This window comes from Cherax quadricarinatus, chromosome 8 (genome assembly GCF_038502225.1).
Source record: "Cherax quadricarinatus isolate ZL_2023a chromosome 8, ASM3850222v1, whole genome shotgun sequence".
NCBI lineage: Eukaryota > Metazoa > Arthropoda > Malacostraca > Decapoda > Parastacidae > Cherax > Cherax quadricarinatus.
In genome coordinates this window covers 28,184,392-28,203,588 of record NC_091299.1, presented here as the reverse complement: position 1 = coordinate 28,203,588, position 19,197 = coordinate 28,184,392, and the positions used below count along the sequence as shown (strand labels likewise).

General features: G+C 45.0%; 1 protein-coding gene across 5 annotated transcripts in view; it reads right to left on the bottom strand.

Moving 5' to 3' along the window:
- The window catches only part of LOC128685438 (uncharacterized), a 447,019-nt gene that overhangs the window by 13,009 nt on the left and 414,813 nt on the right, over positions 1–19,197 (bottom strand). For all 5 annotated transcript variants that reach the window (XM_070082997.1, XM_070083000.1, XM_070082998.1 and 2 more), the window contains one exon: positions 4,078–4,169. The gene's annotated coding sequence lies outside the window, so the exon portion shown is untranslated. The remainder of the gene's footprint in view (positions 1–4,077; positions 4,170–19,197) is intronic.

The following is a 19,197-nucleotide window of genomic DNA, read 5'->3' as shown; positions in this document are numbered from 1 at the left end:
ATCAGACCTAGTAGCACAAGCTAGTCAGGCCCAACTCACACCCACCCACACCCACTCATGTATTTATCTAACCTAATTTTAAAACTACACAACGTCGTAACTTCTATGACGGTACTTGGGAGTTTGTTCCACTCATCCACAACCCTCTTACCAAACCAGTGCTTTCCCATTCCTTCCTGAATCTGATTTTTTCCAAAGCTATTGCTGCGAGTCCTGTCTAGGCTAGATATTTTTAGCACGCTATTTACATCCCTTTTATTTATTCGTTTTCCATTTATACACCTCAATCATATCCCCCCTAATTCTATGCCTTTCTAGAGAGTGCAGATTCAGGGCCCTCAGTCTATCCTCATAGGGAAGATTTCTGATACATGGGATCAACTTCGTCATCCTCCTCTGTACGTTTTCCAGAGCATTTATATCCATTCTGTAATACGGTGACCAGAACTGTGCGGCATAATCTAAATGAGGCCTAACCAAAGATATATAGAGTTGAAAAACAACTTGAGAACTTCTATTATTTATACTTCTTGATATGAAGCCAAGGATTCTGTTAGCTTTATGCACTGTTGTCTTGGTTTCAGATTACTGCTAACCAGAATTCCTAAATCCTTTTTGCAATCAGTAATATTAGATCTACATTATTTAGTTTATATGTGGCATGGTTATTTTCCTGTCCAACATTTAGAACTTTGCATTTGTCTGTATTAAACTGCATCTGCCACTTCTCTGACCACTGCATGAGTTTATTCAAAATCATCCTGGAGTGTTCTAATGTCCTCATCAGAATGATTCGGATGGCCTATTTTGGTGTCACCAGCAAATTTGCTTATGTCGCTATTTATTCTCTCATCTGTGTCGTTTATGTAAATTGTGAACAACAAGGGGCCCAATACTGACCCCTGAGGAACACCGCTTGTGACGTGCCCCCATTCTGATTTCTTCTTATTTATGCAAACTCTCTGCTGCCTATTTGTCAGCCATGCCTCTACCCAGGAAAAAATTACTCCTATTCCGTGTGCCCTAAGTTTCCTTAGTAGCTTCTGATGTGGAACTCTATCGAAAGCCTTACTGAAGTCCATATACACAATTTCATATTCATTACCATGATCTACCTCCTCAAATACCTTAGTGAAAAAATTAGTAAATTCTTAAGACAGGAACGCCCCTTTGTAAAACTGTGTTGAGACTCATTAATCAATTTATGCCTTTCTAGATGGCTACGAATTACTTTTGGCAATTATTGATTCCATAAATTTTCCCACTATAGAGGTAAGGCTTATTGCCTTGTAAATAGGTATTACATTTGCCATTTTCCACTTATCAGGCACTATGCCAGTTTGTAGTGATATGTTAAAAAGATTAGCCAAAGGTATGCTAAGTTCCTCTTTACATTCCTTTAACACCCTTGAAAACAGTTCATCAGGACCTGAGGATTTGTTAGGTTTTAGTTTCTCTATTTGTCTGAGGACCATGTCACTAGTTACCGCAATCGTGCATAGTTTATTATCGTCCTATTCTATATAATTTATTATTTCAGGAATTTCGCTAGTATTTTCCTGTGTAAAAACTGAAAATTTTAAACATTTCCTTATCCCTGTCAGTGATCTGACCAGAGTTACTCTTAAGTGTGCCAATCTTGTCCCTAATCTTACTTCTGTATACCTGAAAGAACCCTTTTGGGTTAGTCTTCGAATCCCTTGCGATTTTAACCTCATAATCCCTTTTTGCTTTTTTATTCCTTTTTTTTCTCTCTTTAACTGAATATATTGATTACTTAACTGCCCTTTCCATCTTTTGATACGTCAATACTTGCCTCTCTTTTGACCAATGAGATGTTTTAATCTATGTTCATCCATTTGGGATCATTTTTGTCAGATCTAATTTCCCTACTTGGAACAAAAGCTGTCTGGGCAGCTAGCACTATGTTCTGAAAAAGGTCATATTGGCAACCAACACCAGCTACCTGACCCATAGTCAGGTCATCCCAATTTAGCCCACCAAGGTAATTTCTGTGTCCCACGAAATCGGCCAAGCGGAAGTCTGGGACAGAGATTTTATTGCAGTTATCTGGGTAATTCCATGATATATTGAAACTAAGTGATTTGTGATCGCTTTCCCCAAGCTCATTATTAACCTCAAGATTATTTATTAGTGATTCTTTGTTGGCAAGAGCAAGTCAAGCAGGTTGCGTTCTCTAGTTGGTTCTGTCACAAACTGTTTTAAAAAGCAATCCTATCAACCATATCAAGAAAGCCACCAGACTCAAGATTTCCTATTACATTGTTCCAATCAATTTGTCTAGAGTTAAAATCTCCCATTAGCACAACATTTTCATATCTAGATGCCTTATGAATTTCATCCCATAGCAGCTTACTGCACTCCCTATCAAGGTTTGGGGGCCTATAAATTACACCCAAAATTTATTTTTCACAACCCTCGAGAAACTGTAGCCAAACAGATTCTGTGTCCGATGTTTCTAATCTTATATCTTGTCTAACATAACAACTTAAAGTATCTCTGACATACATCGCCACTCCATCACCCTTCCTAGGCATTTCTCTATCTTTCAAGTTGAACCAGGTCTCCGTTATAGCAATAAAAATATCTGTATATATGTTGGTAGAATTACCGACAATATGTAAAGTAAAAGGACACAATTGCAACTAATGTGACATTTTACTGTGGCAACGTTTCGCTTTCCAGGAGCTTTGTCAAGCTGTTACGGCGTGATAAAGCTCCCGAAGAGCAAAATGCTGCCACAATAAAATGTCACATTAGTTGCCCTTGTGTCCTTTTACTTTACAATAAAAATATTTATATTAAAATACCTGCACTTGCAAGTAATCTTAGCTCATCTATCTTATTTCTTAGACTCCTACTATTTGTATAGTAAACCTCAAGGGAGCTAGTCACTCGTTGCCCTCTACTATCTCTCTTTGTTTGCCTTTACTAGCAACTTTATTTTGAATATTGTCTTTTAAACATATCCATGAGGTATCTTGGTAATATCTGCTGGTTTCGCCCCCAGTACTGCAGCCTGACTGTTTCCCACAAACGCCCATTCCTCTATAATCTATCAGTTTAAAGTCCTAGACAAGTCATCAATTACCCTCTCAATCGAATTGGCTAATGCAACCACTCCATCCCCAGAGAGATGAACTCCATCCCTTGCATACATATCACATTTGCCATAGAATTTGTCCCAGTTATCAATGAATGGGACTGCAAGTTCCTTGCAGTACCTGTCTAGCCAGTAATTTAATCCAATTGCCCTAGACATCTATTCATTGTCTACTCCCATTCTAGGCATGATGCTACATATGACTGGGATCCCTTAGATCTGATTACATCTATGGTTGACCTGTACTTATCCAGCAGCTAATGTCTCCTACCATTCGCAATGTCATTACCCCCAGCACTAAGACAGATAATGGGCTTGTTCCCATTACCTGACATAATATTATCCAACCTGCTGACTATGTCACCAACACCAGCTCCTGGGAGACAGTCTCTGACCTTCCTATCTGTTACAAAAAGCATGGTCAGCCTGCATTAGGAAACAGGTCCTTCGGTGTAGGTGAAGTTTGTCAGGTAACAGGACAAGTATTTCCTAACGCGGGTCTCAGTCACATAGATGACCCGTGGCTGGAGCTTTTGTTCATCTGACTGAGGCCTTCCGCTGGCTTATCGGTTCATCCCTTATAAAAATTAAGGTTTTATATATAGGTCATTCGTTACTATTCTTATAGACATAAAATAGACCGAAGTCAGGCAGGGAAGAAAGGAATGGATGGACTTTATATTGCTAGAGTAGCTGAGGATTTTGATATGGTTCTACGCAAAAGGGTATTGGAAACATACTAAAATAGATTAAGGGATATTTAAATGGAAAAAAAAACTTAAAGTAAGAGACGAAGCATCAGGATTGAGAAGTGTGTAACTAGTAGAGGACTTTAATAATAATAATAATAATAATAATAATAATAATAGCTTCTTTTCTTAGTTTTGAGATTCTTGTTACTTGTCCCAGACACGTTATTGTGAATTTTTCTTTACGAATTCTATTATATTTACCGGAGTTTACGGTGGAAGGTCGTGTGGATAGTTGACTCTAACGAAAGACACAGCGGCTAAAATACCGATGAACAACTCCGTCTTCCAGATACCTGCAAGAAAATGGAAGTTGTGATGAGAACTTTTAAATTGTTATTATGCAAATTTCACAATAATGAATGGGTTGTGCTACGGAAACAATCACATATTGGTTTTATTTAAAAAAAATAATAAAAATAAATTAACTTTCAATCTCGGTTCGGTTGCATTAGTTTTCCAGCATTTGGTTACTAAAAAGAGCTTTTTTTCCTTTGATCCTAAATAGACCTGTCTTTATTGTACAAAAAATATATTGGAAAATATACATATCAACTTTCCGCTGAGCTCAAAACGAAGTAACTTTATTTATACGTTAGTGAAATGACATAATGATTTAATAAGGATATCAGTACTTATAAGTTAGCAATAATACCTCTTATAACTTAGCAATAAAATAACACCATTCATAAGTTAGCAGTAAGATAGCACCATTCATAAGTTAGCAGTAAGATAGCACCATTCATAAGTTAGCAGTAAGATAGCACCATTCATAAGTTAGCAGTAAGATAGCACCATTCATAAGTTAGCAGTAAGATAGCACCATTCATAAGTTAGCAGTAAGATAACACCATTCATAAGTTAGCAGTAAGATAACACTATTCATAAGTTAGCAGTAAGATAACATCATTCATAAGTTAGCAGTAAGATAACACTATTCATAAGTTAGCAGTAAGATAACACCATTCATAAGTTAGCAGTAAGATAACACCATTCATAAGTTAGCAGTAAGATAACATCATTCATAAGTTAGCAGTAAGATAACACTATTCATAAGTTAGCAGTAAGATAACATCATTCATAAGTTAGCAGTAAGATAACACCATTCATAAGTTAGCAGTAAGATAACACCATTCATAAGTTAGCAGTAAGATAACACCATTCATAAGTTAGCAGTAAGATGACACCATTCATAAGTTAGCAGTAAGATAACACCAATCATAAGTTAGCAGTAAGATAACACCATTCATAACTTAACAGTAAGATAACACCATTCATAAGTTAGCAGTAAGATAACATCATTCATAAGTTAGCAGTAAGATAACATCATTCATAAGTTAGCAGTAAGATAGCACCATTCATAAGTTAGCAGTAAGATAGCACCATTCATAAGTTAGCAGTAAGATAGCACCATTCATAAGTTAGCAGTAAGATAGCACCATTCATAAGTTAGCAGTAAGATAGCACCATTCATAAGTTAGCAGTAAGATAACATCATTCATAAGTTAGCAGTAAGATAGCACCACTGAGTAACTAGCTAAGTAGTGACCGGAGACCTTGGTCTTACAGCAATATTCTGTACTTCCGACAACAAAGAAATTCATTTATATTTTAAATTAAGATTTTGATGATGCCATTATTTTCTTGTCTTCACTTTCTGGTAAGAATCTCAAGGGGAAGGTGAGGAGGAGGAGGTGTGGGGATGGTGGAAGGTGAGGAGGAGGAGGTGTGGGGAAGGTGGAATGTGAGGAGGAGGTGTGGGGATGGTGGAAGGTGAGGAGGAGGTGTGGGGAAGGTGGAAGGTGAGGAGGAGGAGGTGTGGGGATGGTGGAAGGTGAGGAGGAGGTGTGGGGATGGTGGAAGGTGAGGAGGTGTGGGGATGGTGGAAGGTGAGGAGGAGGAGGTGTGGGGATGGTGGAAGGTGAGGAGGAGGTGTGGGGATGGCGGAATGTGAGAGGAGGAGGAGGTGGGATGGTGGAAGGTGAGGAGGAGGTGTGGGGATGGTGGAATGTGAGGAGGAGGTGTGGGGATGGCGGAATGTGGAGGGATGAGGTGTGGGGATGGTGGAATGTGAGGAGGAGGAGGTGTGGGGATGGTGGAAGGTGAGGAGGAGGAGGTGTGGGGATGGTGGAATGTGAGGAGGAGGAGGTGTGGGGATGGAGGAATGTGAGGAGGAGGAGGTGTGGGGATGGTGGAATGTGAGGAGGAGGAGGTGTGGGGAGGTGGAAGGTGGAATGGAGGAGGAGGAGGTGGGGATGGTGGATGAATGAATGAGAAGGAGGAGGTGGGGATGGAGGAATGTGAGGAGGAGGAGGTGTAGGGGATCGTGGAAGGTAAAGAGGAGGATGATGGGGATGGTGGAAGGTGAGGAGGAGGAGGTGTGGGGATCGTGGAAGGTGAGGAGGAGGAGGTGTGGGGATCGTGGAAGGTGAGGAGGAGGAGGTGTGGGGATGGTGGAAGGTGAGGAGGAGGAGGTGTGGGGATGGTGGAAGGTGAGGAGGAGGAGGTGTGGGGATGGTGGAAGGTGAGGAGGAGGTGTGGGGAAGGTGGCAGGTGAGGAGGAGGAGGTGTGGGGATGGTGGAATGTGAGAAGGAGGTGTGGGGATGGCGGAATGTGAGGAGGAGGAGGTGTGGGGATGGTGGAAGGTGAGGAGGAGGTGTGGGGATGGTGGAATGTGAGGAGGAGGTGTGGGGATGGCGGAATGTGAGGAGGAGGAGGTGTGGGGATGGTGGAATGTGAGGAGGAGGAGGTGTGGGGATGGTGGAAGGTGAGGAGGAGGAGTTGTAAGGATGGTGGAATGTGAGGAGGAGGAGGTGTGGGGATGGAGGACTGTGAGGAGGGGGAGGTGTGGGGATGGTGGACTGTGAGGAGGAGGAGGTGGTGGGTATGGTGGAAGGTGGGGAAGGTGAGGAGGAGGAGGTGTGGGACGGGAAGGTGAGGAGGAGGAGGTGCAATGGAGGTGAGGAGGGAGGGAGGGGAAGGTGGTGGGGTGGTGGAAGGTGAGGATGAGGTGTGGGGATGGTGGAAGGTGAGGAGGAGGAGGTGTGGGGATCGTGGAAGGTGAGGAGGAGGAGGAGGAGGTGTGGGGATCGTGGAAGATGAGGAGGATGAGGAGGAGGTGTGGGGATCGTGGAAGGTGAGGAGGATGAGGAGGAGGTGTGGGGTTCGTGGAAGGTGAGGAGGAGGAGGTGTGGGGATCGTGGAAGGTGAGGAGGTGTGGGGATCGTGGAAGGTGAGGAGGAGGTGTGGGATCGTGGAAGGTGAGGAGGAGGTGTGGGGATCGTGGAAGGTGAGGAGGAGGAGGTGTGGGGATCGTGGAAGGTGAGGAGGAGGTGTGGGGATCGTGGAAGGTGAGAAGGAGGAGGTGTGGGGATCGTGGAAGGTGAGGAGGTGTGGGGATCGTGGAAGGTGAGGAGGAGGTGTGGGGATCGTGGAAGGTGAGGAGGAGGTGTGGGGATCGTGGAAGGTGAGGAGGAGGTGTGGGGATCGTGGAAGGTGAGGAGGTGAGGGGATCTGGAAGGTGAGGAGGAGGTGGGGATCGGAAGGTGAGGAAGAGGAGGAGGTGGGGATCGTGGAAGGTGAGAAGGAGGTGTGGGGATCGTGGAAGGTGAGAAGGAGGAGGTGGTGGGGGATCGTGGAAGGTGAGGAGGAGGTGTGGGGGATCGTGGAAGGTGAGAAGGAGGTGTGGGATCGTGGAAGGTGAGGAGGAGGTGGTGGGGATCTGGGAAGGTGAAGGAGGAGGTGGTGGGGATCGTGGAAGGTGGAGGTGTGGGGATCGTGGAAGGTGAGGAGGAGGTGTGGGGATCGTGGAAGGTGAGGAGGAGGTGTGGGGATCGTGGAAGGTGAGGAGGAGGAGGTGTGGGGATCGTGGAAGGTGAGGAGGAGGTGTGGGGATCGTGGAAGGTGAGGAGGAGGAGGTGTGGGGATCAAGGTGGAGGAGGAGGAGGAGGTGGTGGGGATCGTGGAAGGTGAGGAGGAGGTGTGGGGATCGTGGAAGGTGGAGGAGGTGTGGGGATCATGGGAAGATGAGGAGGAGGAGGTGTGGTGATCGTGGTAGGTGAGGGGAGGTGTGGGGATCGTGGAAGGTGAGGAGGAGGAGGTGTGGGGATCGTGGAAGGTGAGGGGAGGTGTGGTGATCGTGGAAGGTGAGGGGGAGGAGGTGTGGGGATCGTGGAAGGTGAGGAGGAGGAGGTGTGGGGATCGTGGAAGGTGAGGAGGAGGAGGAGGAGGAGGAGGTGTGGGGATCGTGGAAGGTGAGGAGGGGGAGGAGGAGGAGGTGTGGGGATCGTGGAAGGTGAGGAGGAGGGGGTGTGGGGATGGTGGAAGGTGAGGAGGAGGAGGTGTCGGGATCGTGGAAGGTGAGGAGGAGGAGGTGTCGGGATCGTGGAAGGTGAGGAGGAGGAGGTGTGGGGATCGTGGAAGGGAAGTATTGGAGGAGGATGTCTGAAGGAAGAGGGAAGGCCCAGCCTAGCGACCTCTTGTTGCTAGTTAGGTGACGTAATTTGCTCTGTTGATATTTGCAGTTCATGACGTGGTGAGGAGCGGGAGGCAGTGGTTTAGTGCCTGCTCGATCCGTTGCAATGGTGAGGTGGGGAAGATGGATTTTGGTTGGGGTTTGGGTAGGAGGATTTAAAATAGCAGACATCTGTCTTGAAAGGTCCAGCCCTGCAGAGGGCAGGACAGATTAGTTTTTTTTAAGTGTTTGTGGAGCAGAGTGAAGCGCGGACGAATAAGTAAACCAAACGAAACTTCGAGGAGAGAAAGTGTTTTACAGAATTTTGTTTTCTAGACAAACTTTAAGGAGTTAGAAAGAACCAGAAGAAGAGCTGTATTAAGCCATGACTAGATAAAGCTCTACACAGAGGCAAACGTTGTCTCAATATAACTTGTTTAATATATATATATATATATATATATATATATATATATATATATATATATATATATATATATATATATATATATATATATATATATATATAATGTGTGTGTGTGAAGGGTATAGCTGAGGTTAGGAAAGACAACGAAAGTGTAAGAACAGTGTTGGGTCTTATTTGACTCTATAAGGAAGTCGCCTCTTACCTTTAAAGGATTGCAACATTCTCACATTCTTCAATGTACTCTGCTACTTTATCTCAGTGCGCTGTGTGAGTGCACTGAGTTGTGAGTTCATCATGTTTGTGTTGTCTACATATCTAGAGGTCTCGCATTTGTAAACAATATTGGAATCTTTGCAAGTTATCTTTTAAACGACAGCAGTTGTGGTGTGTGAGTGATGTGTTGCACGAACTAGGACGGAATGTGTTTTTGCGGGTCTGCACATAATTTTTAAATATTGTAAATTAACTCTTTAGTGTAGATTATGAGATAACTTCTGTTGCTTGTTTACCTGTTCTTCTCTGGCTCTCTTCCTTGACTTAATATCTGTCTTCTCTCTTCTTGTTTACTGTTAGCTTCCATCCCTTCTGTTTTTATTCTATTCTTCTTCATATCTCCTTGCCCTCCCTGTCGGCTATATTCACCGTGTCTCTCCCACCTTCCCTTCTCTCATTAATCCTTGAGTTGAGCCTTTCTTTCCTCCACCACCATCTCTTCCCGTCTCCTCCCCATCATTCAGTCCACATCGCAGTCTCGGAGTTAAAACCTTTCAGTACTTAACAAGTTTTTAAACAAGTTTAGCATATCAATCAAGACTCCCGCTGATGTTCTCTCTCTCCCCTGAGATATTTATTACGGTACGAACTTAAATAAGTTGACCAGTGTTTATTTCAATACGAGATTATATGGCATGACTAGACGACATTTATAATGGTACAGACTAGAACAGTTTTGCTGGACGATGCTTTAATTAAGTATCCCCGAAGATGTGCTTTTTTAACTGTTGCCTGAACATCCCTTTCCTACCTCCAAGGTTTTGTTTATATCCAAAGAACGCTTCATCCAATCGGCTTCAAATTTTAAACGCTGGTGTAATGTAACTAAGGCAGGGTTCATGTAACACTTCACTTCCTACTCCATAGAAGATTTCAGCGGCATAGCTAAGGGTATATTCAACTCTGTTAGCAACTCTTCTAGCGGGAATCCCAGGTTCTTGATTACGGAGCGGGGGTGTGCCCGGGCTGGGGAGAAACATGGCTTGTAACCAGGCCGCCTAGCTTTTGAGGCATCTGTGGCCGAGTGATCTAGAGCGTCACCTGGGGAACCTTGCCACTCCCCCTAACGTGGCTTCGAATCCTGCTAACTGCGATCTATCGCTGTATATACCTCCGCTTGTTTTTGCGTGATGCAAAAATATAAAAATCGTTTGTGAGGTCAGAACATAGAGGAGGAGAATGAAATAGCTTGAGACAATACTTGAGGCTCACTGGTGTGCCCGGGCTGGGAATAAACATGGCTTGTAGCCAGGCTGCTATCGTGTTATTACGACTTTGTGATGGTTTGTAATAATTGTCAGGAAACAGAACAAGTGTTTCCTGACGCGGGTCTTAGTCATATGATGATCCACAGCTGGAGCTTTTGGTTATCTGACCGAGGCCTTCCACTGGCTTACACTTCCACCCCTTTAAAAATTATGGCTATCATTATAACCTCTTCCTCTTCTACGATTTCTTGAGCCAGAGTCTTGATTCTTCTTCCTTCTCTTGATAATTAACAGCTACGTAGCTGTCATGGCCACATCTACCATCAGAGACCTCTCCAGGAAGAAGAGTCCTCTGACACAGCCAGCTGGAGTATGCAACACACCATATGGGGGATACACAAATAACCCGCACATAGAAGAGAGGAGCTTACGACGACGTTTCGGTCCGACTTGGACCATTTACAAAGTCACGGGTTATCTGTGTATCATTCCAGTCACGGTATTGTGCCTTTTTTTGTTATTTATATGTGGGGGGGACGCCAGAAGATCTGACGAAGATCGTGATGAACAAAACAGCTTTACATATCCTTACAGTATTGTGAAGGTCGCATCCCGTGGCCGTCACGGCTCTGTGAACAAAACTTTGAGGTAATTCCGGTTTTTACTTAGAGACGTTAGAAGCACTTCACCTAGGATGTGACTCCACAACAGTCGACTACCATACACTGTATCCTCCACCCACGATATCCCCCACAACAATCTACTTACAATCACGATATCCCCCACAACAGTCGAGTAACACCCTTGATATCCCCCACAACAGTTGACTAACACCCACGATTATCCTCCACAACAGTCTACTAACATCCACGATATTTCCCATAAGTATACTAGCATACACGATATCCCCCACAACAGTAGACTAACACCGACGATATCCCCCACAATAGTAGACTAACACCCACGATATCCCCCAGAACAGTAGACTAAAATTGACGATATCCCCCACAATAGGAGACTAACACCCACGATATCCCTCACGACAGTCGACTAACACCCACAATATCCCCCACCACATTCGATTAACACTCACCATATCCCACACAACAGTCGACTAACACCCACGATATCCCTCCACAATAGTCTACTTACACCTCTGTATCCGTTCACTGTTGGTTTAACAGGAACACCAGGTGTTAAAGAACCAACTATACGCCTCAAAGCGTGAATCATTTTTTTCTTTTCGTTGTGAGCTGAACCATTAACCACTAAGCTGCAATTCAGGGTATTAACCCATTGTTTCAAATGTTGCAATTACAGTGATATCTGGATAGGGTTTGTGAATAGAATGTTGCTTTTGACAGTGAACAACATTGAAAGTAATCCAGCCGTCACTTGTTTGACGGTAGACGAAAATACCTAATAATAATAATAATAATAATAATAATAATAATAATAATAATAATAATAATAATAATAATATTGAGTAATAACTGTAGTTATAAGTAGACAAAGATAATTTAAGAAAGTCAGTGATATAAGTAGTTAGCCACCGTGGCCTGGTGGCTAAAACTCTCGCTTCACACGGCGAGGGTCCGGTTTCGATTCCCAGCGAGGGTAGAAACACTGAATGTGTTTCCTTACAGCGGCTGTCTATGTTCACCCATCAGTAAAATGGGTATCTGGGACAAAACTGACCTAATTTGCCTGAAATGCTCTGCATAACAAGGGGCTTTCTATGGTCTGTATACCTTGTACTTATAGAAACATATATATATATATATATATATAATTAGAGACGGAAGAAGCTAGAAATGAGCTTTTAACCAAGAGAGCTTCCGAGGCAGAAGAAATTATTATTCACTCTTTTATTTAACTAACACACCTTCCACAAGCAGTCTACTGATTGGTAAAACAGACAAATAGTTAATTACCCAATAAATTGAATGGTTAGCCAGCCAGGTCGATAGACAGTCAGTCGTCAGTTTAATGAGTCAGTCATTGGTTACATTGTGGAAGTCTAATCACTGACATTAGTCACTTAACTAGTTAGAGAAAGAGAGAGAGGGAGAGAGACAGAGAGAGAGAGAGAGAGAGAGAGAGCAGAGAGAGAGAGAGAGAGAGAGACAGAGAGAGAGAGAGAGAGAGAGAGAGGGAGGGAGGGAGGGAGGGAGGGAGAGAGAGAGAGAGAGAGAGAGAGAGAGAGGGAGGGAGAGAGAGAGTGGGGGAGGGAGAGAGAGAGAGAGAGAGAGAGAGAGAGAGAGAGAGAGAGAGAGAGAGAGGGAGGGAGAGAGAGAGGGATAGAGGGTGACACAGGTGGGAGGGTACAGATAAGCTCTCATTTACGTCACTGAAGGAACCTGTATGTTGTGTTTATTGTGTTGGAATATCCGTATTGTGTGTGTGTGTGTGTGTGTGTGTGTGTGTGTGTGTGTGTACTCACCTATTTGTACTCACCTATTTGTGGTTGCAGGGTCGAGTCCTAGCTCCTGGCCCCGCCTCTTCACCGGTTGCTACTAGGCCCTCTCTCTCCCCGCTCCATGAGCTTTATCAAACCTCGTCTTAAAACTGTGTATGGTTCCTGCCTCCACTACGTCATTTTCTCATTTTCTAGGCTATTCCACTGCCTTACAACTCTATGACTGAAGAAATACTTCCTACTATCTCTCTGACTCATTTGTGTCTTCAACTTCCAATTGTGGCCTCTTGTTTCTGTGTCCCCTCCCTGGAACATCCTGTCCTTGTCCACCTTGTCTATTCCACGCAGTATTTTATATGTCGTTATCATGTCTCCCCTGACCCTCCTGTCCTCCAGTGTCGTCAGGCCGATTTCCCTTAATCTTTCTTCATAGGACATTCCCCTTAGCTCTGGAACAACTAACCTTGTTGCAAACCTTTGTACTTTCTCTAGTTTCTTGACGTGCTTTATCAAGTGCGGGTTCCAAACAGGTGCTGCATACTCCAGTATGGGCCTGACATACACGGTGTACAGTGTCTTGAATGATTCCTTACTAAGGTATCGGAATGCTGTTCTCAGGTTTGCCAGGCGCCCAATGCTGCAGCAGTTATCTGATTGATGTGCTTCCGGAGACATGCTCGGTGTTATACTCACCCCAAGATCTTTCTCCTTGAGTGAGGTTTGCAGTCTTTGGCCACCTAGCCTATACTCTGTCTGTGGTCTTCTGTGCCCTTCCCCTATCTTCATGACTTTGCATTTGGCAGGATTAAATTCGAGAAGCCATTTGCTGGACCAGGTGTCCAGTCTGTCCAGGTCTCTTTGAAGTCCTGCCTGGTCCTCATCAGATTTAATTCTCCTCATTAACTTCACATCATCTGCAAACAGGGACACTTCTGAGTCTAACCCTTCCGTCATGTCGTTCACATATACCAAAATAGCACTGGTCCTAGGACCGACCCCTGTGGGACCCCGCTCGTCACAGGTGCCCACTGTGATACATCATTACGTACCATGACTCGTTGTTGCCTCCATGTCAGGTATTCTCTGATCCATTGCAGTGCCCTTCCTGTTATATGCGCCTGATGCTCTAGCTTCTGCACTAATCTCTTGTGAGGAACTGTGTCAAAGGCCTTCTTGCAGTCCAAGAAGATGCAATCAACCCATCTCTCTCTTGTCTTACTTCTGTTATTTTATCATAAAACTCCAGAAGGTTTGTGACACAGGATTTGCCTTCCGTGAATCCGTGCTGGTTGGCATTTATACTCCTGTTCCGTTCCAGGTGCTCCACCACTCTCCTCCTGATAATCTTCTCCATAATTTTGCATACTATACACGTCAATGACACAGGTCTATAGTTTAGTGCCTCTTTTCTGTCTCCTTTTTTGAAAATGGGAACTACATTTGCCGTCTTCCATACCTCAGGTAGTTGCCCAGTTTCCAGGGATGTGTTGAAGATTGTGTAAGTGGTACGCACAACATATCTGCTCCCTCTCTAAGGACCCATGGAGAGATGTTGTCCGGTCCCATTGCCTTTGAGGTATCGATGTCCCTTAGCAGTTTCTTCACCTCCTCCTCATCTGTATGTATGTCGTCCAACACTTGTTGGTGTATTCCTTGTTGGTGTCCCCATCTGGTCTGTCCCCCCAGAGTCCTTCCTGTCTCTACTGTAAATACTTCCTTAAATCTCGTGTTGAGCTCCTCACATACCTCTTGATCGTTTCTTGTGAGTTCTCCACCTTCTTTCCTCAGCCTTATCACCTGGTCCTTGACTGTTGTCTTCCTCCTAATGTAGCTATACAGCAGTTTCGGGTCAGATTTGACTTTCTGATGCTATGTCGTTTTCATACTGTCGCTGGGCCTCCCCTCCTTATCTGTGCATACTCGTTTCTGGCTCTTCTACTAATCTCCTTGTTTTTCTGGGTCCTATGCCTCCTGTACCTTTTCCATTCTCTGTTGCACTTAGTTTTTGCCTCCCTACACCTTCAGGTAAACCAAGGACTCGTTTTGGTCTTCCTATTATTTCTGTTTCCCAGGGAACAAAACTTTCCTCTGCCTCCTTGCACTTTGTTGCCACATATTCCATCATCTCGTTTACTGATTTTCCTACCATTTCTCTGTCCCACTGAACCTCCTGCAGGAAGTACGGGAAAAAGCACAGTCCAGCCGACGGGAAACAACACAGTTCAGCCGACGGGAAACAACACAGTCCAGCCGACGGGAAACAACACAGTCCAGCCGACGGGAAACAACACAGTCCAGCCGACGGGAAACAACACAGTCCAGCCGACGGGAAACAGTTTGGATAAAAACTTGTCAGGTTACTTTATGACGACAGTCTGAAATCTGTTGGTAATTCCCAGCATCTTATTCTTCTCTTCTCCTATTCTGGGCACCTCAGGAAACACTTGTCCTGTTTCCCGATTAACCCAACCTAACCTTCCCTAACGTAACGTAACGTAACGTAACCTAACCTAATCTAACCTAACCTAACCTAACCTAACCTAACCTAACCTTCCCTAACGTAACGTAACGTAACGTAACCTAACCTAATCTAACCTAACCTAACCTAACCTAACCTAACCTAACCTAACCTAACCTTCCCTAACGTAACGTAACCTAACCTAACCAAACCTAATCTAACCTAACCTAACCTAATCTAACCTAACCTAATCTAATCTAACCTAACCTAACCTACTTAACCTAATCTAACCTAACCTAACCTAATCTAACCTAACCTAACCTAACCTAACCTAACCTAACCTAATCTAACCTAACCTAACCTAACCTAACCTAACCTAACCTAACCTAATCTAACCTAACCTAACCTAATCTAACCTAATCTGATAGACTATTCTTGTCCTATGTACTGAATGTAAATATATTTGTCCTATTCATAGAGAGAGAATATACCCTTACGTCAATTACTATAATATAATAATATCTTCATCTACTACCTGTACATGTACAAGGTATACAGACCATAGCTGACATCAGTGACACTACTATACAGAAAGCTGCTTGTTATACTGAGCATTTCGGGTAAATTAGGTCAGTTTTGTCCCGGGATGCGATCCACACCAGTCGACTAACACCCAGGTACCTATTATACTGATGGGGAACACAAACAACCGGTATAAAGAAACACGCCCAATTTTTCTACCGTCGCCGGGAATCGAACTGAAACCCTCGCCATGTGAAGCGAGAGCATTAGCCACCAGGCCACGGGCCACATGTCCTAGGAGAGTGTATTCTTGTCCTATTCCCTGATAAACAAGAATTTTGTATCCTTTATCCACGTGTTCTGTTCACTGAGGGAGACCACCCGTATCCTAATCACTGAGAGGGAATATCCTATCTTACTGAGAGGGAAAATCCTATCTTACTGAGACGAAATATCCTATCGTTCTTCGGGACTCCTTGATATATTCGTCCAGGAATTTCATCATTGCAGAAGCCAGGAAATTCTCCCTCCATGTCTCGGTTCCACCGCCAGGGTATCTATTTTCCTGGTTCATTTCGTCGTGATTGAAGCTAAATATGATCAAGTGTGTCCCGCCTCTCCTACTTCCTGTATGTACTCACATAACTGTACTCACCTAACTGTACTCACCTAACTGTACTCACCTAACTGTACTCACCTAGTTGTGGTTGCAGGGGTCGATTTACAGCTCCTGGCCCCGCCTCTTCACTGGTCGCTACTAGGTCACTCTTCCTGATCCAAGAGCTTTATCATACCTCTTCTTAAAGCTATGTATGGATCCTGCCACCACTACATCACTTCCCAAACTGTGTGTGATAATTCCTGTGTATTTGCACACACACACTTGTGCGTATGTGCGGGCACTCGTGCGTGTGTATGTGCGTGTATCGCTGTATACAGGTATGTATATTTGTTAAGGTTCGTGAGATACTTGGTGAATCATCCACAAGTATAAACACCCGGAGTAAGAGTGAAGAATATGGATTATATCTCAATCTATTCCTGTCTCACCTTTTCCCTCTTCCCTACTTTTTTCATTCACCATTCCCACAGGACGTATCTTTCTCAACATTGTGACTGAGTTAGTTAAGGTTATATTCTAGGAACTGATCCAACCATCAGAAAATCAGTTGTTCAAAATATATGTTGTATGTGGTGGAGTTGTTGTTGTTGTTGTTGTTCTTCTTCTTGTTCCTCTTCTTTATTGTTTGTTGCTCTTCTTGATTTTTGTTGTTTGTTGTACACCTTATTGCAATTATTTCTTATTGTTTTTTAACATAAAAATTATTTCTCCCAGTTGTTCTTCATTTATTCCCTCAGTGTCCTCACTCCTTATTCCCCCAGTGTCCTCACTCCTTATTCCCCCAGTGTCCTCACTCCTTATTCCCCCAGTGTCCTCACTCCTTATTCCCCCCAGTGTCCTCACTCCTTATTCCCTCAGTGTCCTCACTCCTTATTCCCTCAGTGTCCTCACTCCTTATTCCCCCAGTGTCCTCACTCCTTATTCCCCCAGTGTCCTCACTCCTTATTCCCCCCAGTGTCCTCACTCCTTATTCCCTCAGTGTCCTCACTCCTTATTCCCTCAGTGTCCTCACTCCTTATTCCCCCAGTGTCCTCACTCCTTATTCCCCCCAGTGTCCTCACTCCTTATTCCCTCAGTGTCCTCACTCCTTATTCCCCCAGTGTCCTCACTCCTTATTCCCCCCAGTGTCCTCACTCCTTATTCCCTCAGTGTCCTCACTCCTTATTCCCTCAGTGTCCTCACTCCTTATTCCCCCAGTGTCCTCACTCCTTATTCCCCCCAGTGTCCTCACTCCTTATTCCCTCAGTGTCCTCACTCCTTATTCCCTCAGTGTCCTCACTCCTTATTCCCTCAGTGTCCTCACTCCTTATTCCCTCAGTGTCCTCACTCCTTATTCCCCCAGTGTCCTCACTCCTTATTCCCCCCAGTGTCCTCACTCCTTATTCCCTCAGTGTCCTCACTCCTTATTCCCTCAGTGTCCTCACTCCTTATTCCCCCAGTGTCCTCACTCCTTATTCCCCCAGTGTCCTCACTCCTTATTCCCCCAGTGTCCTCACTCCTTATTCCCCCAGTGTCCTCACTCCTTATTCCCCCAGTGTCCTCACTCCTTATTCCCCCCAGTGTCCTCACTCCTTATTCCCCCAGTGTCCTCACTCCTTATTCCCCCCAGTGTCCTCACTCCTTATTCCCCCAGTGTCCTCACTCCTTATTCCCACCAGTGTCCTCACTCCTTATTCCCCCAGTGTCCTCACTCCTTATTCCCACCAGTGTCCTCACTCCTTATTCCCCTCAGTGTCCTCACTCCTTATTCCCCCAGTGTCCTCACTCCTTATTCCCACCAGTGTCCTCACTCCTTATTCCCCCCAGTGTCCTCACTCCTTATTCCCCCAGTGTCCTCACTCCTTATTCCCCCCAGTGTCCTCACTCCTTATTCCCCCAGTGTCCTCACTCCTTATTCCCACCAGTGTCCTCACTCCTTATTCCCCCAGTGTCCTCACTCCTTATTCCCACCAGTGTCCTCACTCCTTATTCCCCTCAGTGTCCTCACTCCTTATTCCCCTCAGTGTCCTCACTCCTTATTTCCCCCAGTGTCCTCACTCCTTATTCCCCCAGTGTCCTCACTCCTTATTCCCCCAGTGTCCTCACTCCTTATTCCCTCAGTGTCCTCGCTCCTTATTCCCCCAGTGTCCTCACTCCTTATTCCCCTCAGTGTCCTCACTCCTTATTTCCCCCAGTGTCCTCACTCCTTATTCCCCCAGTGTCCTCACTCCTTATTCCCCCAGTGTCCTCACTCCTTATTCCCTCAGTGTCCTCACTTCTTATTCCCCACAGTGTCCTCACTCCTTATTCCCCCAGTGTCCTCACTCCTTATTCCCTCAGTGTCCTCACTCCTTATTCCCCCAGTGTCCTCACTCCCTATTCCCCCAGTGTCCTCACTCCTTATTCCCCACAGTGTCCTCACTCCTTATTCCCCTCAGTGTCCTCACTCCTTATTCCCCCAGTGTCCTCACTCCTTATTCCCCCAGTGTCCTCACTCCTTATTCCCCACAGTGTCCTCACTCCTTATTCCCCCAGTGTCCTCACTCCTTATTCCCCCAGTGTCCTCACTCCTTATTCCCCACAGTGTCCTCACTCCTTATTCCCCACAGTGTCCTCACTCCTTATTCCCCCAGTGTCCTCACTCCTTATTCCCCCAGTGTCCTCACTCCTTATTCCCCCAGTGTCCTCACTCCTTATTCCCCCAGTGTCCTCACTCCTTATTCCCCCCAGTGTCCTCACTCCTTATTCCCCCCAGTGTCCTCACTCCTTATTCCCCTCAGTGTCCTCACTCCTTATTCCCCCCAGTGTCCTCACTCCTTATTCCCCCAGTGTCCTCACTCCTTATTCCCCCAGTGTCCTCACTCCTCTCTCCCCTCAGTGTCCTCACTCCTCACTCCCCTCAGTGTCCTCACTGCTCACTCCCCTCAGTGTCCTCACTCCTCACTCCCCTCAGTGTCCTCCC